General features: G+C 36.4%; 1 protein-coding gene across 4 annotated transcripts in view; it reads right to left on the bottom strand.

The window, feature by feature from the left end:
* Positions 1-2,615, bottom strand: part of SFXN1 (sideroflexin 1) — a 39,816-nt gene extending 37,201 nt beyond the window's left edge. For 2 of the 4 annotated variants that reach the window (XM_074212379.1, XM_074212376.1), the window contains exon 1: positions 2,509-2,608. The gene's annotated coding sequence lies outside the window, so the exon portion shown is untranslated. Of the gene's footprint in view, positions 1-2,508 lie in introns of all 4 variants that reach the window. The other 2 variants (XM_074212377.1, XM_074212378.1) reach the window with 2 other exon arrangements.
* Between the last annotated feature and the right edge of the window lie 24,984 nt (positions 2,616-27,599).

A 27,599-nucleotide genomic window follows, 5' to 3' on the forward strand; every position in this document is an offset into this window, starting at 1 on the left:
CTAACAGATATTTCTATTCTGTCTCCCTTTCTGGAGACCAGCCCTCATCCCTTTGCACATGCCATCTTCTAAGCCAGGAACAGTTTTTTTTTTTGGATGAAGTTCTTCCCCTTTCTTCTTCCACAAAGACTTTTGTTTCCCTTTCCCCTTTCCAGAGCAATGTTCACATCCTCTTCAAATCTGTTTCTAAAAGTTAGCTTGGATCCTTCTGTTGCTTCCTCCCTTATTTTCACTTGTATCATACTTATTTGTATATATGTCTTTTACATCCATCTATGGGATTTTGAGCTCTCTGAAAGATGGGATTGTCTTATATCTACCTTTCTTTGGGTTATGAAAGCTCTAGCATAGGACCCTTTACACATACTAGGAATTTAATAAATGTTTGTGGGATTTAACTGAAACCACAATAAAAAGCAACAAAAGAAGCAAGGAAAGAAAAATCAACTTAATTTGAAATATTGTAGCATAATCTCTTTGGAAAATAAGGAATTTATAACATTTAAATTTATTTTATGTAGACTCCATGCCTAGATATTCTGATACTTTGTATCAAATCACGCAGGGTATTTTATAATATCGATGGACTTTTGTACTTTTTTTAAAAGTTACTTTTGTTTCCATATTTCTGCAATATGTTGTTATTGTTATAACAGAAGTAATACTACTTACTATAGTTATGTAATAGTTCTGAAAAAATTATAAAAGGTTTAGAGTTGGGAACTTGAAAATAACTCATTTGCCTCATTGCATTATAAAAGGGGCAGATTTAAAATAATTCAATTATTAATAATAATTAAAATAATTTAACTCATGAATTAATAATCTAGATGCTCAGTAAAACATCCATTAAAATTTTTTTTTAAATCACATTAAAAAAAGTGATTACTGTTTACTGCTACTTTAAAATCCGTGGAGAAAGTTTTGTTATTTAAAATTTGGTCATTATATTTACTGAAGTTTGACTAAAAGAGCATTTTATAACCTGAGGCACCAGACTTTACAGTAGGTGAGTATGTGAATTATTTTAAAAACTAATTTTTGGTCTTATAGAAACAAAAATTCTCTTAGGCTCTATAAGCTTTCACTATACTAATTTAGGATTTTAGGGCTAAAAGAAATCATAGAGATTATCTAATTCTTTGTAGGGATTAAGTTAAGAGATCCCAGTTGATGCATTGTGACACCTGCATTTCATAACACACACACATATATCCCTATGAAGGGTAACACAAATAAAGGATATTCTAAATCCTACATTGGTTTTATAAAGTCTTCTTCAGCTACACCAGTCCAGGGATCATTACTCTCTTTGAATTTCTAGAGGGCTTAGAAAACAATATAACCCTCTAATTATAGAAATGTTAGAACTGGAAGGGGTTCAGGGGATAAAATATTCCAGTCCTAATTTTATAGCTGGAGAAACTGAGGCCTGGAGAGATTAAATATTTGCTGTAGTATCAGGAGACTCAAGTTTCTATTCTACCCTCTACAAATAATTTACTGCATGATTTTGACCAAGTTTTCCTGCACCTCAGTTTCTTGTAAAATGAGGTTGACTGTGCCTCTAGCTCTCACATTTTAAGATTTCTAAGTCTTAAATTCCTTTAGGACAGAGGTCCCCCACCTTTTAAAAAAAAATCTCACAGACCCCTTCTTTGACAGTTTATCTCCCTTTTATATATAAAAACATAAAACAAGGAAAAACCATTATATCGAAACACAGTAATCCAAAGAGTAAAACACAAATTCCTCATTAAAAGCTTCTGTTTAGGGCAAAATTGGCAGGACATACATTTCTGCAGCACATAGCTTTCTGCTATCTTTCCGAGCAAGATAACAGATCAGCTGACTTAAATTTAATAGTTTTAAGGTTTCAAATGTACTTTCCACCATCCCTGTGAGATCAGTGGTGCAGATAACAATGCCCCCACTGTACTGAAGACTTGGGTTCACAGGGGGCCTCGGCGACCCTGGGTCACTCACATCCCTCAAAGTCTGGGAAAGGCCACGGGCGACCCCCCAGCTCCGCCCCTTCCAACGGGGTGCCCGGGCGAAGCGGCCTTGGGCTGCCTCACGAGCGGACCCTCGGGCAGGGTTGGGCAGTCACCGGGCATGGATGCGGCGTGGAGCGCGCGATCCCGGGGCACTTCCCCACGGGTCCATCACCTAGCAACGCCCGCGCGGGCCCCTCCGGGGGGGGGGCCCTCCGCGCGGGGACCCCGGGGCGGCCGCCATCTTGGATGCCCATGTGGACAGGCTCCGACCTTCCGTTCCCTGACCCCCCGCGATCCAGGCGGGAAGGGGAGGAGGATGGCCTCGGCATCCCGGTGGAACAGGGGGGCCGGGGTCGCCCGTGGGGAGCAGGTCAAAGGCAGCCGGGGGGGGGAGTGGAGAGCTAGGGGCACCCCGCCCCCTGCGCTCCGGCGGGCCACAGAACGTGCCAGGGCCCGGTGGCCGCCGCCCGCCGCCCTCGCCCCCGGCCGGGCCGGGCCCGGGCACACTCACCGTTAGCTCGCGCGGGCCGCGGCCTCTACACGCGACTCCGCGGCTGCCGGAAGAGAAGCTCCCGCGCCAGCAGCCAGCCCCTGCCCGCTCCGCGCCTGCGCATTCCGCCTCCCGAGCCCACACCCGCTCCCCGTCCGCCGGAGGGCATCCAGGCCAACCCCGCCCGTTTTACTGTGGGAGGGAACCCTGGCTGCAAAAGGTTGAGCAATGGCCAAGGACACTTAGATAAGTGTGTAAAGGGTTGGGATTTGAGCCCAGAAGAAGTTGAGTTCGAAACCAGACCTCCTCCTCGTGCCCGGAGTGAAGTTCACGGTCAAAAGTCATTCCGCTCCAGCTTTGAGATCCCAGGTCCTAGAACTTCTCAGCCTGGAAGTGCCTGCATTACCACGGGGCTTCATACATAGTGACTGAAGACGATGGCTTCCTTACCCTTTCCTGCAAAATTTTCAACTTGATTCCCCAAGTCCAAGTTTAAGGAGGAAGAATGCAAAACTAATTGGAAAAAAATCCCACCCTCCTCATCCCGCCCCCCCACCCCCCCACGTCAGAGAGGAAGCCCGAGTCATCTCTGCTCTCCCCCCACCCCATTGTGGGCTGTGCGTTTCCACTACGAGGTTGCCCATAGCACAGATACTGTCAGTCTAAGGCCTGAGGTTTGCTGCCAGGTCCTTTATAATAAGAGCACGGAAGGCTGAGATGGGAGGGAGGGCATTTCTACGGGTCAGGCTCAGGTCTGCTTGACAGGCCTTCCTCCCCACTTTTCAGTTATGAACTTCTGTTTGACCCCCTGGTCCAAAAGCATCTCTTGAGAAAAAGTGAATATTTCTCCTTCCCACAAAATTCAGCTTCCCCTCGTCACAGCTCCACCCTTTCCCCACCATCATATTCAACCCTGATCTTCCTTAAAAAAAGGCACAGAAGCCTCATTGGTAGCCATTTTCATGTCCCTTTGTTGTTACTGATGATGATGAAGAATCCTTTTCAGTAATGTCTCACCCTTTGGGACTCCATTTGGGGTTTTCTTGGCAAAGGTGCTGGAGTTATTTGTCATTTCTTTCTCCGACTTACTTAATAGATAAGAAAAATGAAGCAAATAGGCCTACTGATTTGGCCAGTAAATGTTTGAGGTCAGATTTGAACTCAGGAAGATGAGTCTTCCTGACCTGGATCCAGGACTCTATGCACCGTACCACCTATTTTCCTACTGAAGAATAAAATTTCTTGTATTTAAACCTATCTAAGTGAGGTTGGTGATTTTACACAGCATTCCTTTATTTAAATTCAACTCATTTGCATTTCATGATGAAGTACAACATTAATATTCATGTAAAGGGGGTCTTTGATATTTTTTGGATTCTCCTTAGAAATATGAATTTGACTAGGCATCTTTAGGTCTGGAAACATACTGATAAGGCACAGATGGGGGGGGGCGGTGTCACAGAACCTATCTTGGACTTAAGAAATGTTCTTGTTTACCTGATCCTTTTGCTGTGCCTGCAGATTCCCAACTCCTCCAGAGACCATCTCTCCTTTCCCCAGATGTAGCTGGACCTATAGAACATCACATTCCACAGTCCTAAGCCTGTAAGAGGCCTAGGAGTATGGGATTCTTTCTATGTTAGTAATTATCTTTCCAATAAGGAAATATATCTGCTATCTCTGCTTCTGTATCCTGTTTGCTCACAATAACACCCCCCCCCCTCAAAATACTATAAAAACCTTGTTCTCTGGACACTCGGGGCTATGCACTTTGAGGAGGTATCCCCACATAGTCATTGGTAATAAAGTGTACTCCCCAAAATTCATAGCTTGGTCTCCATCTCACTTCTTTGGTTTCAGCAATGGCATCAGTTCCTTGATGTCATGGTGTTTTTCAAGAACGGATGCCAAACATCTATCAGTTCTTGCATTAAGGAACCTATCACCCAACCCTACTAAGAGCTCTAGGGATGGTAATACTTTCATTGTCAAACTCAAAGAATTGTGAAGAAACCTTTTGTAAACCTTAAAACTATAGATGTGTAAGCCATTACTATATATTGCCCTTCTTGCTGTCATTGCTGTTTGTCCTTGTTCTTGAAGAGGACCATGACCTCAGCAATGTGATCCCATGACATGAAAGTGAATTGGATGTGAGGGGAAACATCTGCAAAGTCACCAGTCAAGTTTTTCTTCAGGGGGTCATCTTGATTCAAGCAGCAGAATAATATATATCTAATTCCTTGAATGATTTGGCTATAAATAAAGTGAAGCACATTTGAACCATTTAACAGATTTTTTTTTCCCCCTAAATTTTATTGAACCTACATACAAAACACAGTAAAAATTCAGAAAATTTGGTGGAAGGGTTCAAGACTGGGTGAAGGGGAAGATGAGTGTGGAAAAGTTATATCAAAGTCATCACAACACAAATGTTTTCATCCTTCATTTTCAAAGAACACAACATGGCGGGGGGTGATGCCATGACAAGCATGTGAAATGGATTTGAGTGAGGGGGATGTTGTGCTAAATCCCTAGTCTCATTTTCTCCTCCAGAGTCATCTGGGTCCAGTGGTCAGATATGAATCAGGATGACTGGAGATAGTCCTGGATGTTTGGCAATCAGGGTTAAGTGACTTGCCAAGGTCACACAGCTAGTCACACAGTCAGGTGTCAGAGGTTGGATTCAAACCCCATCCTTTTGATTCCAAAGCCAGTGCTCATAGAATTTATAGCTAGAAGAGTCCTTAGAGTTCATGTTGTTCAACTCAAGAAGAAACGCTCATAAGAAGAGACTCATTTAGTTAAAATGGCAGTTCAGTTCTATTCAACAAATGTTTAAGTGCCTATCTACTGTCAGGTACTATACTAGAATTGTAATCTGAAGAGAAAAAAATAAACAAAAGGGAGGAATGGATGAAGTAAGAGGAAAGGCAATTGACAAAGGAGAAATAAAAGATAAAAAGGAGAAATGGAAATAAATATAAAGTGATTTTTAAAAAAGAAAAGACAGCAGGAAGCAGAGAAGACTTTTTTTACAGTATAGACATTATGCTCTTATAGCAAGAAGACAATATGTTATTTGAAATAAAGTTTCCAATGTCATTTTTTTTTTGCCTGTAGATTTTCAGCTAGTTTCCATAAATATCTGATTTTTTGTTTTTCCATTTAAAAAGGAACAGGCAAGACAGAACACAAAGTGCTACCTAGTTTCATTCTAACAAATGTACTGGCAAAATATTTGTCTTTGAACATAGACTTAGTTTTTGATTAAAAAAAAATCCAAAACTTGGGTTAGCATAGAAGAAAGGGCATTTCTGAATATAGTAAAAAAATCAATGATCTGAGATTAAAATCTTGATGGATTTTCCATCCCGAGTTTAACAGAGTCATAAGTCTAGCCAGTTTTTTTTGCAAATTTTTGAAAAATGAATTCTTACTTTACACTATAAACAGAATGATTTTTTTAAAATCCCCACTATGAAGTATGAAATAAATTCATGATGGAATAGATAACATGATTTGAGGCCTAAATATTCTATTGCAAATGAATAAAAGTCATAGAAGGTGATACCACTGGGATCTTAAAGTTGAACAAGACCTTAAAAATTGTATACTACTACCCTTTCATTTTACATGAGAAATAAAAGACATTCAGGCACCAAGTAACAGGGATCACATTTGAACTTGTCTTTTGACTCCAAATTCAGTTCCCTTTTCAATACTGTCAAGTTGTCTAAAAAGAATACTAGGGATAGTTCAATACTAGGATAATTCATGGCAGTGCTCTGTTTTATGGATTTGATCTTGATCAAGTTGCTACAACATTATGGATCTCAGTTTTTTATTTTTTATTTGTAAAATGAAGCAGTCAATCTAAAATGTCTCTTCAAAAACCCTGAATCCTATGATCCTATGAATTCCCATTTCAGGAATTGAAGCATTTTCTAGAGCAGAAGTCCTTAACCTTTATTTGTGTGCATGTATCAGAGACTTAGTAGGCAGTGTAATCAAGTTTATGAACTTCTTTTCAGAATAAAGTTTTTAAAAGCATAAAAAGTACATAGTATTATAAAAGAGATGAGTCATATTGAAATATAATTATCAAAGTTTTACAGAAAAACATTTTAAGAACATTTTTGAATTAGAGACACTTATCATATAAGTAAATTTCCATAGTTTTCAATAGCAAATCTGCTTTTGTGTTTTTTCCCTAATCTAACTATTGAGCATGGCTCTTCTCTGAATTTGTGGAAAGGAAGACAGAGATAAAGGTATAATAAATGACACTGTTGCTCTTTGCTAGTATAGAGTAGCAGAAAAGACACTGCTCTTGGAGTTAGATTTATGCTAGCTGTGAAAATTAGAACTATGCCAAGGTGTGCAAGTCAACTTGGTACTTTGAACCTGCTTTCTCATCCATAAAACAGGACTAATAATAATGCTTACTTTACAAGGCTGTTTGAAGGAAAGTACTTTATAAATTTGTTTCCCCTTTCATCTGTCCAATTATATTCCTAAGATTCTTTTTCTGGTTCTATTAAATGTGGATGACAAAACCCAAGTGTTTATTCAGGCATTTTTCATTGCTGAGTTTAAAAAAAATAAAAGAAACAATGTGAGGGGAAAATTCTCAGGATTTCTGATTAAAAATCCTGAGGGTGTTCTCCTCTCCTACAATGTGTTTTTTTTTTATTTTAACCTAGCTTTTTAGGTTTTTTTTTTTTTTTTTTTTTTTGCAAGGCAAACGGGGTTAAGTGGCCTGCCCAAGGCCACACAGCTAGGTAATTATTAAGTGTCTGAGACCAGATTTGAACCCAGGTACTCCTGACTCCAGGGCTGGTGCTTTATCTACTACACCACCTAGCTGCCCCCTAACCTAGCTTTAATTGTTGAATGGAAGTTGCCTCAATCAAACCAAAACCTGTTAAAGGCTTTAGTTTAAAAAGGCCAAGGTTTCCCCCTTATATCCATTGGCATCCTGATTTTTATCTGGCCACTGGACCCAGATAATTCCAGAGGAGAAAGTGATGCTGGGTGATTTTGCACAAACCTCCTCCACTTAAATCCAATTTACTTGAGTGTCATGGCATCAGCTCTATGATGACTTGGTCATTTTTGAGAATGAAGGACAAAAACAATCAACTCTTGCCAAAGATACTGTAGCAGTTTGCCATTTTCTTCTCCAGCTAATTTTATGATGTGGAAACTGAGGCAAGTAGGGGCAAATGACTTGTCTAGGGTCACATAGCTACCAGGATATCTGAGGCCAGATTTGAACTCATGAAGATAGGTCTTCCTAATTCCAGAACCAGAACTCTATCCAACTGCTCCAATTTTCATTCTATACTTTTCCATTATATAATCTCAACCTCTCTCATACAAGACAACTTTTTGACTATCTTGATGAAGATGTCCTGTAGGTACTTTCACCTACATATATCCAAAACAGGATTTAATATCTTCTCTCCAAAAGGATTCCTTTTCCCCAATTTCTCTATTATTTTTGAGGGTATTATCATCCTCCCAGTTTTGCAATCTGGTGGCATCTTCAACTTTGAACTTTCACTTATGCAATATACCAAATTTGTTTCCAAATCCTGTCCTTTCTTTCTATGACATCTCTTGTTAAGATCCCCTTCTCTTTATTCACATAGCATAGTTGAGGTCCTTTTCCACTTTCACTTGGATATTACAGTAATATTCCAGCTGGTTCCCTCTTTCTCTAATCTCTCCACCCTAAATCACGTCTACTAACTTACCAAGGTGAATTTTTTTTAATACCCTGCCAACCCTCCTCCAGGATCAAATATAAATTCCATTATTTGACATTTAAAATTCTTTATAATGTAACCCCTCCCTACCTTTCCAGTATTTTTATACTTTAAAATTTTTTCTGATATTTTCTTTTTCCTTAATTACATGTTAAAAATCTTTAATTTTTTTTAAAGTTTTGAGTCCCCAATTTCTTCCCTTCCCCCTGACTGAGAGAGTAAGTAATCCAAAATAGTTTAAACATGTACAATAATATAACACATTTCTATTTTAATTATTTTGTATGAGAGGAAGAGAGGGAGAAAGAAAGAAGCGAAAAAAGAAGAAAAAACAAAGAGAAAGAAAAAGAAAAGAAAGAAACAGGATGGAGAAAAGAAAAAAGAAAGAATGAAAAAGAAAGAAAAGAAGGAAGGAAGGAAGGAAGGTAGGAAGGAGGGAAGGAAGGAAGGGGAAGGAGGAAGGGAGGGGAAAGAAAGAAAGAAAAGAAAAGAAAAATAAAGAAAAGAAAAGAAAAGAAAAGAAAAGAAAAGAAGAGAAAAACAGCATGTTTCGTGAGAATTAAAGCATCTCTAAGGTACCACCTTACATCTGTCAGACTGGCCAATATGACTAGAAAGGATAATCATCAATATTGGAAGGGATGTGGGAAATGTGGGACACTAATACATTATTGGTGGAGCTGTGAACTGATCCAACCTTTCAGGAGAGCAATTTGGAATTATGCCCAAAGGGCTATAAAAATGTGTAAACCCTTTGATCCAGCATTACCACTACTGGGCCTATACCTAGAAGAGATCATGAAAAAGGGTAAAATTTCCACATGAACATCTCTGTTTGTGGTGGCAAAGAACTAGAAATTGAGGAGATGCCCATCAATTGGGGAAAGGCTGAATAAATTGTGGTATATGTATGTTATGGAACACTATTGTTCTATTAGAAACCAGAAGGGATGGGCTTTCAGAGAAGCCTGGAAAGACTTGCATGAATTGATGCTGAGTGAGATGAGCAGAACCAGAACATTATACCTCTAACAACAACATGGGGGTGATGATCAACCTTAATGAACTTGTTCATTTCAACAGTGCAATAATAATCAGGGACAATTTTAGGGATTCTGTGACAGAGAATACCATCTGTAACTGAGAAAGAGCTATGGAGTTTAAACAAAGACCAAAGATTATTACCTTCATAATTTTTCTTTCTCTAATATTTTATTTCTTCCTCAAGGATGTGGTTTTTTTTTTTCCTCTCAACACATTCAGTTTTGATCAATGCATTGCATGGAAACAGTGTAAAGATTATCAGATTGCCTTCTGTGGGGGGGGGGGAGGAAGAGAGGATGGGGGAAAATTATAAAATTCAAAACCTTACAAAAACATAAGCATAAGCCACTATTGTATATAATTGGAAAACAAAAAATATTTCTTTAAAAAAACAGTATGTTTCAGTCTGTGTTCATATAGTATCATTTTTTTTCCTCAGGAAGCAGATAGTATGCTTCATGAGTTGTTTGGGATTCTTATACTTGACTGACTTGCCTCCATACATCCTATGATTGAACTACGCCTAGCCTAAGTAGTCTCTTGAATATATCACTTTATTTTCCATCTTTGTTCTTTTGTACTGACTGTACCCCATACCTAGAATTCTCAACCCTCTCACCTTCTTCTCTTGCTTTCTTTGGCTTTCTCCTAGACTCAGCTCAAACGTAAATTCGACAGACCTTTCCCGGGTTCCCTAGCTGCTAATACTTTCCTTTCTCAGATTTCCATCTGAGATTTCTGTCTTTTCTATATAGCTTGTATGTACTTAATTATTTGCACATTGTTTCCCATATTAGAATATATGCTTTTTGAGGGCTAGGTCTAATTTTGCCTTTCTTTTTATTTGATCTTTGCAGAGTGCCTTGAATATGTTGAGTGTTTAATAAATGTTTTCTGACTGAATCAGTCTTATAACTGACAGAAACATGAGCCAATTGACCTAGTTGTCCATACTGCTCAGATACCAGAAAGGTGATTACAAATTGTTTCTTCTCTCTGAGACTCAGTTTTCTGAGCTATAAAATGGATATGATATACTTTAACACCATCTATGATTCTTTTTTTGTCTTTCAATAATGTCTTCATAGTAGACATATCCACTGACAGTCTTTCTCTATTTCTTTAAATGTTTATTTATTCTTGATTACCAATATAATAGGATGCCCATGCATTCCTAATTCTGCCTACCTCCTTTTCTGCTAATGCATATAATTATCTTTTTTCTGCTCATCAAAATAAGCCAGAGTGAGTTCAATAATGAGTGTAATAGATAAAATTATTAATATTAATTTTATTTCTAAGGTGTAAGAGAAGAATCACTTCAATGGGATAGTTGAAAAGACTTCTCTTTTGGAGACTAACAAATTCCAGAATACCCCCCCACACACACATATGTAATATATTTTTGCTACATTCTAAATATTTTAAAACGTTGCCAACTGGGCTCTAGGCTTAGTTTTTCCCAGGCTATAAGAATATACTAGTTTAGTTTCCACACTGAAATGTTCTGATTGAGATATATACAATCAAGATGTCTCAGATTCTCATGCCCTTTATGATAGTCTGGTGTTAGGTACTCTAGGCCTGAAATTGAAATATTAACTATAGGTCTAAGAGAAGTGGTTTAGTTTTTGGTGGGGAGGAGGGAGGTAATGTCAATGGAGAAATGTTTTTAAAGAGGTTTAAGGAAATTTGAGAATTTAATTTTACCCATCTGATATGTACTTAATTATTCTGCTCTTTGGCATAAGATTTTTTCATTCTGACTTTTACCATAGTAGATATTAAGTATAGTTCTACTGCTATGTGTGGTGGGACAGGCATAATGAGAGAAATTGCTCCATACCAGTCAGTGATCCTAAACCAGAAATTATAAAGAGGCAGTGTGGAGGAGCTTTTATAGTTGAAGCACAGGAGAAAGCTGAATTTGAAGATAAAATATGGTGTAAAAATGGAATCAATAGAAAAAAAGGGAAATATAATGGGAGAAAGAAAAAGGAGAAGGGGAATGGGCCAAGATATTTCATATAATAAGATTTTTCTTTATTAAAATGAGCTATTGCAATGATATGGAAGGGGGAAGACAAGGGGGAATGAGGGAATCTTCGCTCTCATTAGAGGTGGCTAGGAGAGGAAACAGCATATATACTCAATGGGGTATAGGCATCTGGAGTAAGAAGTGGGGGGGACAGGAGGAAGGGGTGGGGATGGGAATGAAGGAGGAAAGGATGGACCATGGGGGGGAGAGTGGTCAGATATAACACATTTTCTTTTTTACTTCTTGCAAGGGGCTGGAATTGGATGGCCTGTCTGGGACCATAGGGCCAGGTGGATGCTGGGCCTAAGGGGTGGTATGGGGTCTCAGGGCCTCTTGGCCCCAGGACCAGGGATCTGTCTGCTGTGCTACTCAGCTACACTACAGCAGAGTCAGAGTGAAAGGAGAGAGAAAATATAGTATATGGTAGTGGAGAAATATGAAAGGAGGGAGTTGAGATCAGCAATGGCAACAGTGGAAAAATATGGAAGTAACTTTTGCGATGGACTTATCATAAAGAATGTGATCCACCTGCGACAGAGTTGTCGGTGTTGGAACAAAGACTCAAGCACATTTTTTATTATCATTATTTTGGGGGAGGTACGGGGCAAATGGGGCTGGGTGGCCTGCCTGGGGCTGCATAGCAGGGTGATCGTTGGGTGTCTGAGACCAGATTTGGACGCAGGTACTCCTGGCTCAAGGACCAATGCTCTGTCTGCCACCCAGCCACCCGTATTATTATTACTATTTTATTTTGGTTTTGGTCTTTTTTTTCTTTTTTTGGTTTTTGCAAGGCAGTGGGGTTGGGGTGGCTTGGATGTCACACGGCTGGGTGACTGTCCATTGTGCCACCTGGCCCTACCTATAATTATTACTATTATTTTTTTTAATTTTAATTTTTTTTCTCTCCCCTTTACTTTACCACTCAAGTGAGTCTATATTTATGGGGGGAGGGGGTATTTCATTTACTCTTAAACAAGAATATTTTATTAATGTATAAAAAACATTATTTGTACAAAATAAGAATAAACATTAAATTTAAAAAAAGAGTCAGTGTAGAGATGCCACAAGCTGTAAAACTCCCTAGTGCAGCCAGTATTGGATTAAAATGTATTTGAGAAATGTTTAATAAAATAAGTAAAATGCAATTCAATATAGATTATGTTAATTTGTAGGTTTTTGTTATTTAGAACTGTATTTCTTTTTCTTTTCTTTTCTTTTTTTTTTTTTTTTTTAGGTTTTTGCAAGGCAATGGGGTTAAGTGGCTTTCCCAAGGCCACACAGCTAGGTAATTATCAACTGTCTGAGGTCACATTTGAACTCAGGTACTCCCATCCACTGCACCACCTAGCTGGCCCTGTATTTCTTTTTCAAAATTTAATCCTTTTTTTTTTTCTAAATTACATGTTAAAAATAATTTTAGCATTTTTTTCTCAAATTTTGATTTCCAAATTTTGTTTCTCCCTTCCCCTCACTGAGAAAACAGGCAGTTGGTTACAGCTTATATATGTGTGGTGGTGAAAAGCACTTTTCCATGTAAATCATACTATGAAAGAAAATACAGGCAAAGAAAACTCCAATAAAATAAAGAAAGTAAAGAATACAGATTCTACCAGTTTTTCTATGGAGATAGATAGCAACTTTATCTTATGTACTTTAGAATTTTTTTGGATCATTGTATTTCTGAGAATTGCTAAGTTATTTACAGTAGACTTGCAATATTGCTATTCTTGTGTATAATATTCTCCTGACTCTGCTCATTTCATTTCTCATCAGTTCATTTTAAATCTTTCCATGTTTTTTTTCTTTTTTTCCAGTTACATGCAGGAATAGTTTTCAGCATTTCAGCATTCAACCTTTTGCAAGTTTTGAGTTCCACATTTTTCTACATTTTTCCAGTGAAAAATCTGTTATAGGTTGCACATGTACAATCATGTCTAACATATTTCCAAATTAGGTATCTTATGAAAAAAGAGAGAACTAAGGAGAGAAAAAGAGAATGATAGAAAAAGAAACAACATCAAAACTTTTTTATTTCCCTCCATTTTATTTTCCCCCATTTGTACTTTTCTTTCTCCTTTCCCTTATCCTTTCTCAGCATTGTTTTAGTTCTGATTGCTGCCTGCTTCACATCATCCTTTCCCATTTTTTCCTCCCACTTCCCTGTAGAGTAGGATAATTTTCTAAACCCAATTTGGAATTTATATCATTCCCTCTTTGAATCAAATTTCTTGAGAGTAAGATTTAATCAGTGTTTCCACTCTTCCTTCTTTCCCTATATTAAGACCTTTGTGTCTGTTCTATGGAGTTAATTATCCTCTAATGCCTCCTCCTTTTTTTCCCAGTATAATTCTTTTTTCAGCTCTTAATTGATTTAACTTATCTTGTATCCCCAATCTCTGTCAAAGTATGTTTGGATTAACTCCCCTGATAGAAGCACAATTCTTAAAGGCCTTAAGGATTATCACCATTATGATCTACTTGTACCCACACTCTGTGTTCTATTATATACTCCTAAATATAACCCTCATGAGCTAAAGTATCATCAACATTAGTTGTACTCTCAATCTATATTCTAGTATTCTTTCTTCAACTGTCCTAATAGAAATGCAATTCTCATCAGTTAAATGAAATCATTACAACATGTACAGTTTATACCCACACCTCTAATTATTTTCCTTTTGACTATCCTAAAAGAAATACAGTTCTCAAGAGTAAGAGGTCCATCTTCCTGTTTAGTCTTTCTAATATTTTTTTCTTAGTCTTATTGACTAACATTTTTTCTTTCCATTTACCTTTTTATATATCTCCTGAATCTTGTATTTGAAGATCAAATTTTCTGTTCAGTCCTGGACTTTTTATCAGCAAAGTTTTTGAGTTCTAAGTTTCAAAGTTCTCTATTTTGATAAAAATTTATCTTTTCCCCTGAAGGAATATGCTGAATTTTGCAGAATAGTTGATTCTTGAGTGTAATCCATGCTTCTTTGCTCTTTGCAATATCATATTTCAAAGACTCCCATTCTTTAATGGTGAAACTGATAAGTCCTGTGTGAAACTGATAAGTCCTGTGTAATCCTGACTGTGGCTTCCTGATAGCAATTTAAAAATTGTTTCTTTTGGCAGTTCACAGTATTTTCTCCTTTAGTTGACGATTCAGAAATTTGGCTAAAATATTTCTTGGAACTTTTGGGGGCATGATTGATGGATTCTTTCAAGGACTATTTTATCTTCTTGTTCTAGGATAACCGGACAGATTTCAATGATGATTCCCTGAAAGATATTTTCCAGACTTTTTTCCTTCTGTTGCTTGCTTATTTCCCAGCCCATGACTTGTTTTCATTTCTTTATTAAAGTGGGACTCTGCTTCCAAGGTAGAGGACATACTGTCTCAAGCTTCTGAGTGTTTTTGCAGGTATTTTTAGAGCTACTTCTAGAACTTGCAAGTTTTCAATTCTTCCAAGGTCTTATTGAGAGGTTATGACTACTCTCCTAGCCTGTGCTCTGTCTGTGGGTAACCATAAGCACTCCTTTCTGCCCTGGAACTGTGAGGAAAGTCCCTACTCCACTAGGACAGTAAGCTCTATTGTGCTACTGCTCCTCCTTTTCCTAGGACTGGACCCCAGACTATGATCCAAAACTAAATATGGGCAAAGCAACAGAGTCCTGACTCAGTGATAGCAAAGAAACCGCTGTAATCTCTTTCTGGGCCCCTTTCTTTCCTTGGACTGAGAACTTTGGAAGAAGTTGTTCCTGCTGGTTCAGTGATTCCCAAGGATTGCATTGGACTGTTCTCCTCTTTCACCCTGGCGTGGCAGGGTTTTCCTGCTGATCATCCAAGTTTTCCTTGAAGAAGAGATCCACTGATCTACTTGCCCATCTTTCTGGTTAGGGCCAGTTCACTTCAGTATGACCTGTGCTACTCTGCCTTCCTTTTTCACCCCAGTGCTGATCTTCCAAGTTGTCATGGGTTGGGAAATTGTTTTATTCAGTCTTTTTTGTGAGCTCCACCACTCTAGAATTTGTTTAGTCATTATTTAAAGGTATTCAGAGTGGTTTGGGGGAGAACTTGGGGAAGTCTCTGCCTTTACTCTGCCACCTTGGCTCCACCTCCCTTGTACTAGTGGTTTATTCTCTTCATTAGGGTAGCTCAACCCAATCCTGCCTGTTGCACCAGCATTCCTGTGGCTCTAATTTTGACTTCTGAGCTTGGATTGAAACCCTTCATGACTGGCTTGCTGCACTGTTGGTTTGCTGAGCCCAGACTTGAGTTGTGCTTTGGCTAAAAGACTCCTGCTGGCTTTCCAGCTTTCCTGCCTGTGTTGAGCTATGCTTCCCTTTTATCTACATGAGAAAGACCTTTATTGAAGTTCCTCCTTGATATCTTGACTTGTTTCATTCTGTTTTTTGTTTGTTTTTTGGTGTGGATTCTGTTGCTTTAGAGTTTGTTTAGAGGTTTCATTTAAAATTGTTTTGGGAAAAGCTCCTGGAACTTCCTTGCTTTATACTCCCATCTTGGCTCCATCCTAGATGTTCAATTTGTAGTTTTCTAAAGTCAATATGCTGCCTTGCAGGGATGGATTTTATATTTTATAATATAAAATTTATATTTTAATTGGACATCAATTAAATAAAAAATTCCACTAAAGATTGTATTATTGAAAAGGAAGACAGATTATTCACAAGACCAGATTGAAGGGTAATTATAGAACAGGTCAAGAGTTCCCTTGCTGTTATTATAATGTCAGGAAAACTTGAAGAATCATCCTAGAATGTTAGTTGGACTTCTATGATTAACTTGAATGAGAATATTAATAAGATCTATGCAGGATAAGCAGTAGGATATGCATCATTGGAGGGAATGTACTCAAATCAAATCAGTCATTCATTTAAATGTGATTAAGAGCACTATCAAATGGAGAATGTAATGGGGAAGAATGCAGCCTCTTCCTTTGTTTATTCATATGCATTAGAAAGAAGTCTAAAAACAATTCCACAAAAATTTCTTGAGTATCTACCATGTGCAAAGCACTGTATATAGATAAAATATGCAGAACTTTATCTTTAGTAGCTAACCATCTACTCATGTGATTCTGGGGAAGTTATGTACATTCACTTCATTTTTTCTCATCAATAAAATTAAGGTGAATTAAGCTCTAAGGCATCTGATTCTACAATGGGAAAAAGGCAAGTATAAAAATGAAAATAAGACCCTATAATACAAGTGAAAGTGACATTGATAGAAAAAGTTCTAGGCAAACTTTTTTTATTGAAATTTTATTTTTCCAGTTACATGCAAGGTAGTTTTTCAGCATTCATCTTTTTGCAAATTTATGAGTTCCATATTTTTCTACTGTTCTCCCTCCCCTCCTTTATCCCCATACCACAAACAGTCTGGTAAAAGGCATACATGTACATTCATGTTGAATATATTTACATATAATTCATCTTCTGAAAGAGGGATTAGAACTAAGAGGGAAGAAAAAAAGCATGAGAAAGGGAGGAAAAGCATAACAGGTCTTTTAAAAAAGTGAACATAGTGTGTATTCAAACTCCACGATTTTTTCCTGTTGATGTGGATATTATTGTCCCTAGCAGGTCTCTTGGGGATTATCCTTAATCTGTGAACTGCTGAAAGGAACTGAGAGGAGCTTATTGTGAATCATTTCACAATGTTGTTGTTAATGTGTACAATTTTCTCTTGGTTCTGCTCTCTTCACTCAGCATCAGATCATGCAAGCATGCAAGTCTTTCCCAGATTATCTAAAGCCCGAACACTCATGATTTTTTATAGAACAATAGTACTCCATAACATTCATATACCAAAACTTTTCCGCCATTCCCCAAATGATGGGCATCTTTTAAATTTCCAATTCTTTGCCACTACAAAAAGAAGTGCTAGAAATATTTTATTTATTTTATTCATTTATTAGGTTTTTGCAAGGCAAATGGGGGGTTAAGTGGCTTGCCCAAGGCCACACAGCTAGGTAATTATTAAGTGTCTGAAGCCTGGGTTTGAACTCAGGTACTCCTGACTCCAGGGCCGGTGCTCTATCCACTGCACCACCTAGCTACTCCTAGAAATATTTTTGAACATATGAGACCTTTTCCTGATTTTTTTTATGATTTCTTTTGGATATAGACCAAGTATTGGTATTGCTGGATCAAATGGTGTAGTTCCAGTTTACTCTCCAGAAAGGAAGGATCAGTTCACACATATCCACCAACAATTCATTGATGTCCTGATTTTCCCTCATCCTCTCCAACATTGATCATTTTCTTTTTCCTATTGTCTTAACCAATCTGATAGACTTGAAGTGGTACCTCATAGTTGTTTTAATTTGCATTTCTCTAAACAATAATGTTTTGGAATATTTTTCATATGACTGTATATAACCTCAATTTTGTTATCTGAAAACTGCCTATTCATATCCTTTGACCAATTGTCAATTGGGGAATGACTTTTAATCTTATAAATTTGATTCAGTTCATTATATATTTTAGAAAGGAATCCTTTTCAGAAACACTAGCATGAAAATGGTTTCCCAACTTTCTGCATTCCTTCTAATCTAGGATGCTTTGATTTTATTTGTGCAAAATCTTTTTAATTTAATGTAGGCAAAATCATCTTTTATTTTGCAGTTTCTAATGTACTCTGTTTGTTGTATGGTCATAAATTTCTCTCTTCTCCATTGGTCTGACAGACTATTTCTTGTTTTCTTAATTGGTCTATGGTATAACTCTTTATGTCTAAATCTTGTGCCCATTTTGACCTTATTCTGGTATAGGGTATGAGATGTGTATTTATTACTAGTTTTCCCATATTATTTTCCAGTGTTCTCAGTAGTTGTTGTCAAATATTGAATTCTTATTCCATGAGCAAATGTATTTGGGTTTTTCAAACAATAGTTTTTAATAATTTTTACTACTGTTTCATTTGTGCTTTTCCTAATCCACTGATCCATTACTATATTTCTTAACCAGTCCCAGACAATTTTGATGATTGCTACTTTATATTATAGTTTTAGATCTGGTACAGTTAGTCTACCTTCTTCACATTTTAAAAATAAATTTCCTTTTAATAAATGAATAAATAAAAGGTATTCTTGTTCCAGATAAATTTTATAACTATTTTTTCTAGCTCTGTAAAATAGTTTTGTGGTAGTTTGATTGGTATAGAACTGAATAAGTCATTTAATTTTGATAGAATTGTCATTTTCATTATATTACCTCTATCTAACGATGAACAATTATCATTTTCCCACTTGTTTAGAGCTCTCATTATTTGTGTGAAAAATATTTTGTAATGTGTTCATATGGTTTCCAGGTTTGTCTTGGAAGGCAGATTTCCAAGCATTTTATGTTGTCTACAGTTACTCTAAATGGAATTGCTCTACTCTTGCCATTGCACTTTGTTGGTCATATATAGAAATGCTAATGATTTATATAACCTGCTATTTTACTAAGGTTTTCTAGGGTTTTCTATGTGTACCATCATATTGTCTGCAAAGAGGGAAAGTTTTGTTTCCTCATTGTCAATTCTAATTCTTTTGTCTTTGCTTATTGTTAAAGCTAACATTTCTAATACTATATTGAATATTAGGGGTGATAATGGGCATCTTTGTTTCACCCCTTGATCTTATTGGAAATGCATCTAACTTATTCTTATTAATATACTGCTTATTGATGGTTTTAGATTGATAAAGAAAATATTTATTCCCATACTCTTTAGTGTTTTTTAATAGGAATAAATGTTTATTTTGTTGTATTTTGTCAAAGACTTTTTTAGCATCCATTGAGATAATCATGATTTCTTTTGGTTTTGTTATTGATATGTTCAATTATGTTGATTGTTTTTCTAACATTGAACAATGCCTGCATTCCTTGTGTAAATTTTACCAAATCATAGTATATTTTCCTACTAATAAACTATTAAAATCTTATTTGCATCAATATTCATTAAGGAGAGTGATCTAAAATTTTCTTTCTTTTGCCTCTTCTTCATTTATGTATCAGTATCATATTGGTGTCATAAAAGGAATTTGGCAGAACTCCTTCTTCTCCTTTAGTTGGAATTTATATAATTGGAATTAATTGCTCCTTAAATGTTTGGTAGAATTCACTTGTAAATCAATGTGGTCCTGGAGATTTTTTTTTAAAGAGTTTATTGATGGTTTCTTCACTTTTATTTTTTTTTAAAGTGGGGTTATTTAAACATTTTACTTCCTTTTCTGTTAATCTGTGTAGTTTATATTTTTGTAAATATCCATTTCACTTGGCTTGTAAAATTTATTGACACATTTGGGCAAAATAGTTCTGAGTTTTCATTTTAATTTCCTCCTCATTAGTGATAAGCTCATCCTTTTAATTTTTGATACTGGTAATTTGGTTTTCTTCTTTCTTTTTTTAAATCAGACTAACTAAAGGTTTAGCTATTTTGTTTTTGTTTTTTTACCTAAAGTCAACTTTAAATTTTATTCATTAGTTCAATGGTCTTCTTACTCACAATTTTATTAAATTATCCTTTGATTTTCAGAATTTCTAATTTAGCATTTGATTGAAAATTTAAATTTGTTAATTTTCTAGCATTTTTAGTTGTGTACCAATTCATTGATCTCTTTTTTTCTCTATTTTATTCAAATAAGCATATAAAGAAATAGAATTTCCCCTAAAAACTACATTGGCTTTATTCCATAAATATTAGTATGATGTCTCATTGTTGTATTTGTTTTGTATGAAATTATTGATTTTTCCTATGATTTGTTGTTTGATCCACTTGTTCTTTGAAATTAAGTTATTTAGTTTCCAATCAATTTTTAATTTATCTTTCCATGTCCCTTTATTACATATAATTTTTATATGATCTGAAAAGAATAATTAATATTTTTGCCTTTGCATTTAATTGTATGCTTTTATTCCCTAATATATGATCAATTTTGAAGTAGGTGCCAAAGACTGCATAGAAAAAAGGTATATTCCTTTCCATCCATTCAGTTTTCTCCAGAGGTCTATCATGTCTAAGTTTGCTAAAATTCTATTCTCCTTTTTTTTTAGTTTTTTGCAAGGCAAATGGGGTTAAGTGGTTTGCCCAAGGCCACACAGCTAGGTAATTATTAAGTGTCTGAGACCAGATTTGAATCCAGGTACTTCTGACTCCAATGCTGGTGCTGTATCCACTATGCCACCTAGCCGCCCACTAGCCCCCCACTATTCTCCTCAACTTCTTTCTTGTTTATTTTTGTGGTTAGATCTATCAAATTCTGAGAGAGGAAGGTTGAGGCCCCTCATTATTATTGTTTTTTCTGTCTATGTTTCCCTGTAATATATTTTGCTTTGTCTCTAAGAATATGAATGTCTTACAACTTGGTGCACATATGTTTAATAATGATATTATTTCAATACCTATGTTGCTTTTTAAGAAGTTATAGTTTCCTTCCTTATTGTTTTAGTGAGATCTATTTTTACTTTTGCTTTGTCTGAGATCAGGATTGCTACCCCTGATATTTTTTACTTCCACCAAAGTGTAATATATATTGTAAATAAGTATATATAAATTTACCTTTTGTCCTGTGTGTATCTCTCTGCTTCAAATGTATTTCTTGTAAACAGCATATTGTAGGATTCTGGTTTTTAACCCATTCTGCTATCTGCTTCCATTTTATAGGAGACTTCATCTCATTCACATTTACAGTTATGATTACTAACTCAATATTTCCCTCCATGATATTGTTCCTTATTTATGCTTTTCTCTTTCCTTTCCCCTTATCCCTCTACATCAATGTTTTGCTACCTTTGCCCTTTAACTTTTTTTTTAAGATTTCAACTTTATTTTTACTTCTGCCTTCCTTTTTCATTAGTCCCTTTCCCCCCTTTCTTTCCCTTCCCCCTCCACCCATTTCCCTATAGAGTAGGATAGATTTTTAAAGTCAATTGGGTATGTATGTTATTCCCTTTTTGGGCTATATCTGTTGAGAGTAGAATTTACCCAACATTCATACCCTGCTTTCTTTCCCTCTACTATAATATGTCTTTGTTCCTCTTCATGTGATGTTATTTATCCCATAATGTCTCCTTTTCTCCCAGAATAATTCTTCTTTTCATGTTTTTATTATTTTAAACCTGATTTGCACTCACAACTCCTTTGTCAAAATAAACTCCTTTTATCTGTCTTGGTAGAAGTATAATTTTCAAGGGTTGATTAATTGATTGATAAGCAACATTGCCTCATGGTCATTGTCTATAGTCACACTCCCCCCTTCTGTCCCATTAGAAAGTCACTTCTCAAGAGTCATAAATGGCACCAAAATATAATCAATTTATATCACACTCTCTTTTCAAGTACCCTTTATGGAAATACAATTCTTGTATGCTAAAATTTCATGTAAAGCAGAGTTATCCAAAATGCGAACCACAGTGCTAATTTATGTAGACCCTGTGAGTTAACTAAATACTTTAGGAAATGAAGCTGAGCTACCATTGAGCTTTCACTAAAATGACAAATCAAATATATTTTGTCTATTATTTCAATAAAAGCTTTTGAAAATGAGGTTGTTCAGCCCTGAGAGAAAGCAAAATCATTTCATGAACCATTTATACCATCCCCCCCTTCTAAATACACTCCATCTAATTATAGCTAAAATATCAAGTAAAGCAAAATTGTTTCATGATCTTTTTAAGGCAGGCCCTATAAGTATACTCTCTCCTTCTGTCCCTATAGTACTACAATGATAGCACTACATTCCTTGTTAACAAAAATATCTAGTTAAGTAAGATCACTTCATGATTTAATTATGTACAGACCTCCCTCCCTCTATCCCAATAGGAATACTACCCTCATAATCAACATCAATTCATGACTTATTCATACCCATATCCTCTAAGGACAATTCCTCTAATTACATTCAACCCTTATTAGATTAGGGTTGTCCAACCTTACTTTTAAAAGTTTTTATTAAAACAATAGACAATATATTTTGATTTGCCATTTTGAGTGAGTACTCTGCAGTAGCTTAGTTTCATTTACTAAAGCATTTAGTAAACCCACAGGGGGCTTCATAAAATTGCTCTACATGCTGCATGTGGTCCTAGGGCTGTATTTTGGACAACCCTGAGCTAAGTTATTGACTAAAAGCTTAACACTTTGTGGTCATCCTATACCCCATACCCTCTCTCTAAGATTATTTCTTTAAACTATGCAAAGAAAAATGAAATTTTCAAGAGCTATAAGTGTTATATTTCTTTGTTAGGATATATACATTTTCTCTTTTCCCTATTTCTGTTTATCTCTTTACTCATCTCTTAGGTTTACTGATTGAATTTTCTTTTCAGTTCAGGTATTTTTTTCAGAAAATCTTTGGAAGTTCTTTATTTCATTTAAATTCCATCTTTTTTCCTTGAAAGAAAATGCTTAATTTTGCAGATAGTTATTTCTTGGTTGTAATCCAATGTCCTTTACCCCCTGAAATATTTGATCCTTTAACATTGAAGCTGATAAGTCCTGTGTAATTCTGATTGTGCTTCCTTGGTATTTGAATTTCTTCTTTTTGGCTGCTTGAAGTATTTACCCCTTTAGCTGAGAATTCTGGAATTTGACTACAACATTCCTTGTTGTTTTTATTCTGAGGTCTCTTTCTAGAGGTGATCTGTGAATTTTTTAAGGACTATTTAGTCTTCTTATTTTAGGATATTAGGTCAATATTTGATTACAATTTCCTGAAAGATATTTTTCAGGCTCATTTTTTTGTTTGAGACTTTCAGGTTGACTGATAATTCATAAATTATCTCTCCTGCATCCATTTTCCAGGTCATTTCCCCCCCAAAATTACTTTATATTTTCCTCTATTTTTTGACCTTTTGGTTTTGTCTTGGCATCCTATAGAGATATTAATTTCTATTTGTACAATTTTAATTTTTAGGATTTCATTCTCTTCAGTTAGCTTTTGTGCTTCCTCTTCCAATTGGTTAATTTTAGTTTTAAATGAGTTGTATTCCTTTTCCAGTTAGTTAAGTTTACTTTTTGATGATTTCCTTTCATTTTTCAGTTGGTTATTTTTTATTTAACAATAGTTGATTTCTTCAGGCAATTTTTCGTAATTCTCCTGCATTGCTCTCATTTCTTTTTCCTATTTTTATTTTTCCTCTCTTCTTCTATTTTTAAAATCCTTTTTAACTCTTCAATGAGGTTTTAGATTTGAGATCAATTCATAAACTCCTTTCAGGTTTCACATATATACAATTTGTCACTGTTTTCTTCTTCTGAAATGACATTTTTATCATCCCTCTCTGAATAATAGCTTTCTATAGTTATTTCTTTTTTGTTCTTTCGCTCATTTCATTAGTTAATCTCTGCTCCTGGGATACATGGGATATAATCCCAAGCATTTTTTTGTGCTGGGACAAGAACTGGTCTCTGGTTTATTGCTGGCCAAGGTGTTTATGCACAGGTAATCTCCTGTGCCCAGGCTTTGCATATGCATTTGTTTGCTCCCAACCCAGTCCCATCTATAACCCTAGTTATAGGGTTACCAACCCTCAGGGCTTGGGCTTTGGGACCCTCCCTGTTGCCGCATTATCAAGCTGGCTTGCTGAGCCAGGACCTGAACCGTGCTATGGCAAAGAGCCTCACACTGGCTTTCTTACTTTCCTGTCTACTCTAGAATAAATTTCACCTTTACCCCAAAAGAGACAGACCTTAGTGAGGATTCTTCAAAATACTTTAAGTTGATAAATCTTTTCACTCTTATTTTTTGGTGGGATGTACATAGATGCTTTATTTAAAGGTGTGTTGGGAAAAGGTCTGGGAGAATGCTAGCTTATGGTGGCATCTTAGCTCTGCCCCAGAAGTTAGAGACAATGTTCTTTGACAAAAATAGGAAAGAAGGGATCACCATTGTCAAGAGGAAAGGGGATCAGTGGCATTTCAGGTGAATTTCATAGTGAATTAAGTCCTGGGCCTAGAGTCAAGAAGTTCTCAATTTGAATCTAGCTTTAGATACTAGCTGTATGACCCTGGGAAAGTCACTTTTATCTACTTTGGTTTTTTTCAACCGTAAAATGCTTATTTTATTCTTTTTTTTTTTACAGGAGGTGGTACCTAGGTGGATCTCTTTTTTTAGGTTTTCTTTTTGCAAGGCAAATGGGGTTAAGTGACTTGCCCAAGGTCATAAACACTGATCACAGGCACTGTGTTTCATCTGTAGCCATCATTCTCCTTATCATTCTATTACCCTATGTTCACAGTCTCATGGAAACAAGGTCTTGGGACTACACTCAGTAACTGATCAATCAATCAAAAACACTTAGTATCTCATACTCTTACATAAGTTTTGGGAAGCCAATTGATGTTTCACTATTTAAATATTAATTTTATATTTTACAATTTTTTTAGGAAGGCAATGGGATTAAGTGGCTTGTCCAAGGTCACACAGCTAGGTAATTATTAAGAATCCGAGGCTGGATTTGAACTCAGGTCCTCCTGATTCCAGGGCTGGTGCTCTGTCTATTACACTATCTAGCTGCCCCCTATGTTTTAATATTTCTAATACATTTTACTTACTTGGTCCATTGCATGGTAAAAATTGAATTTAGTTTTCCTCAGATATTCTTGGGTGTGCTGGGTAGGAACCAGAAAGAATTAAAGTTTATTCAAAAGCATTTGTTTTAAGAAATAAGCCACCAATTGAAATAAATTATATCATTGAAAATCATTCCATGGACCAAATAATAAAACCTTAATAGATATGAATTCAAGTGAGGGAGGGGAAATTAGTTGCAATCTGTTAATACTTTAGTTAAAATCAATCAATAGTAACAGTATCTCTGTCCCTGAACTCTTGTATCATGATATATAGAGAGAGGTTGTCTGATGGCATTATTTGGTAACACATAAACTAAATTGGCTGGACAAGTTACAGTAATGCTTTAGTTGACTTTATCTACATGTTGTAACATATCACATTGTTTTCTTTTTTTCCACTTTTCAAATTTAATATTTATTCTCATTTTGTACAAATAATGTTTTTTTACATTAATAAAATATTCTTTTTTAAGAGTAAACAAAGTATCCCCTCCCCCCTATAAATATACACTTGCTTGAGTGATAAAGGGGAGAGAAAAAAAATTAAAATAAAAAAATAATAATAATAATTGTAGGTGTGGCCAGGTGGTGCAATGGATGGAGCACTAGCCCTGGAGCCATGATCACCTGAGCCCACATCCGTCCCGTACACCCAACAATCACCTAGCTGTGTGACATGCAAGCCACCTGAACCCCACTGTCTTGCAAAAAACAAAAAAAAGAAAAGAAAAAAAAACCCCAAATAAAATAAAATAGTAATAATAGTAGGGGTGGCTGGGTGGCAGACAGACCATTGGCCCTTGACGCAGGAGCACCCTGGTCCAAATCTGGCCTCAGACACCCAATGATCACCCTGCTATGCAGCCCCAGGCAGGCCACCCAGCCCCATCTGCCCTGTACCCCTCCCCCAAAATGATAATAATAATGAAAAAATGTGCTTGAGTCTTTGTTCCAACACCTACAACTCTGTTGCAGGTGGATCACATTCTTTATAAGTCCATGGCAAAAGTTACTTCCATAGTTTTCCACTATTGCCATTGCTGATCACAACTCCCTCCTTTCATATTTCTCCACTACCAAGTACTATAGTTTCTCTCTCCTTTCACTCTGGCTCTGCTGTAGGGTAGCTGAGTGGTGCAGCAGACAGATCCCAGGCTCTGGGGTCAAAAGGCCCTGAGCCCCCATACCACCCCTTAGGCCCAGCATCCACCTGGCCCTATGGTCCTGGACAGGTCATCCAATTCCAGCCCCTTGCAAGAAGTAAAAAAGAAAATGTGTTATATCTGACCACTCTCCCCCCATGGTCCATCCTTTCCTCCTTCATTCACATCCCCACCCCTTCCTCCCATCCCCCCCCACTTCTTACTCCAGATGCCTATACCCCATTGAGTATATATGCTGTTTCCTCTCCTAGCCACTTCTGATGAGAGCAAAGATTCCCTCATTCCCTCTTGCCTTCCCCCTCTTCCATATCATTGCAATAGTTCATTGTAATAAAGAAAAATCTTATTATCTGAAATATCTTGGCCTATTCCCCTTCTCCTTTTTCTTTCTCCCATTACATTTCCCTTTTTTCTATTGACTCCATTTTCATACCATATTTTATCTTCAAATTCAGCTTTCTTCTGTGCTTCAACTGTAAAGGCTCCCTCTTCCTTCTCTATTAACTGAGAGGGTTCATATGAATGCTATTAGTGTCATTTTTCTATGCAGGAATACATGCAGTTCATCAAGTCCCTCATATTTTCCCCTTCTCCTCCAATTTCTATGCTTCACCTGAGTCCTGTATCTGAAGATCAAACCTTCTGTTCAGTTTTGGCCATTCCCATAGGATCATTTGAAATTCCCCTGGTTCATTGAAAGTCCATCTTTTTCCCTGGAAGAGAACATTCAGCCTTGCTGGATAGTTGATTCTTGGCTGCATTCTAAGCTCTTTTGCCTTCCGGTATATTCTATTCCAAGCCGTAGGAGCTTCCAATGTAGCTGCTGCTAACTCCTGTGTGATCCTGACTGCACCTCCATGATATTTGAACTGTGTCCTTCTGGCTGCTTGTAATATTTTCTCTTTGACTTGGGAGTTCTGGAATTTGGCTTTAATATTCCTAGGGGTTGGTTTTTTGGGATCTCTTTCTCAGGGGGAGGGATCAGTGGATTCTCTCCATTTCTATTTTGTCCTCAAGCTTCTAGAATATCAGGGCAATTTTCCTGTAGTAATTCTTTGAAAATGATGTCAAGGCTCTTTTCCTGATCATGACTTTCAGGTATTCCAATAATTTTCAAATTATCTTTCCTAAGTCTGTTTTCCATATCAGTTGTTTTTTTCAATGAGATATTTCACATTTTCTTCTAATTTTTCATTTTTTTGGTTTTGAAGTATTGATTCCTGATTTCTGGTAAATTTATCAATCTCCCTGAATTCTATTCTCTGTCTGAAGGATTTGCTTTCCTCAGAGAGTTTTCTTATCTCTTTTTCCCATCTGGCCAATTTTACTTTTTAAAGCATTCTTCTCCTCAATAACTTTTTGAACTGTTTTATCCATTTGACCTAAGCTGCTTTTTAACATGCTATTTTCTTCAGCATTTTTTTGGATTTCTTTGACTAGGCTGCTGACTTCAATTTCATGTTTTTCCTGCATCTCTCTCATTTCTTTTCCCAATTTTTCTTCTAACTCCCTCATTTGATTTT

This window comes from Macrotis lagotis, chromosome 1 (assembly GCF_037893015.1).
Source record: "Macrotis lagotis isolate mMagLag1 chromosome 1, bilby.v1.9.chrom.fasta, whole genome shotgun sequence".
In the NCBI taxonomy this organism is placed as follows: domain Eukaryota; kingdom Metazoa; phylum Chordata; class Mammalia; order Peramelemorphia; family Peramelidae; genus Macrotis; species Macrotis lagotis.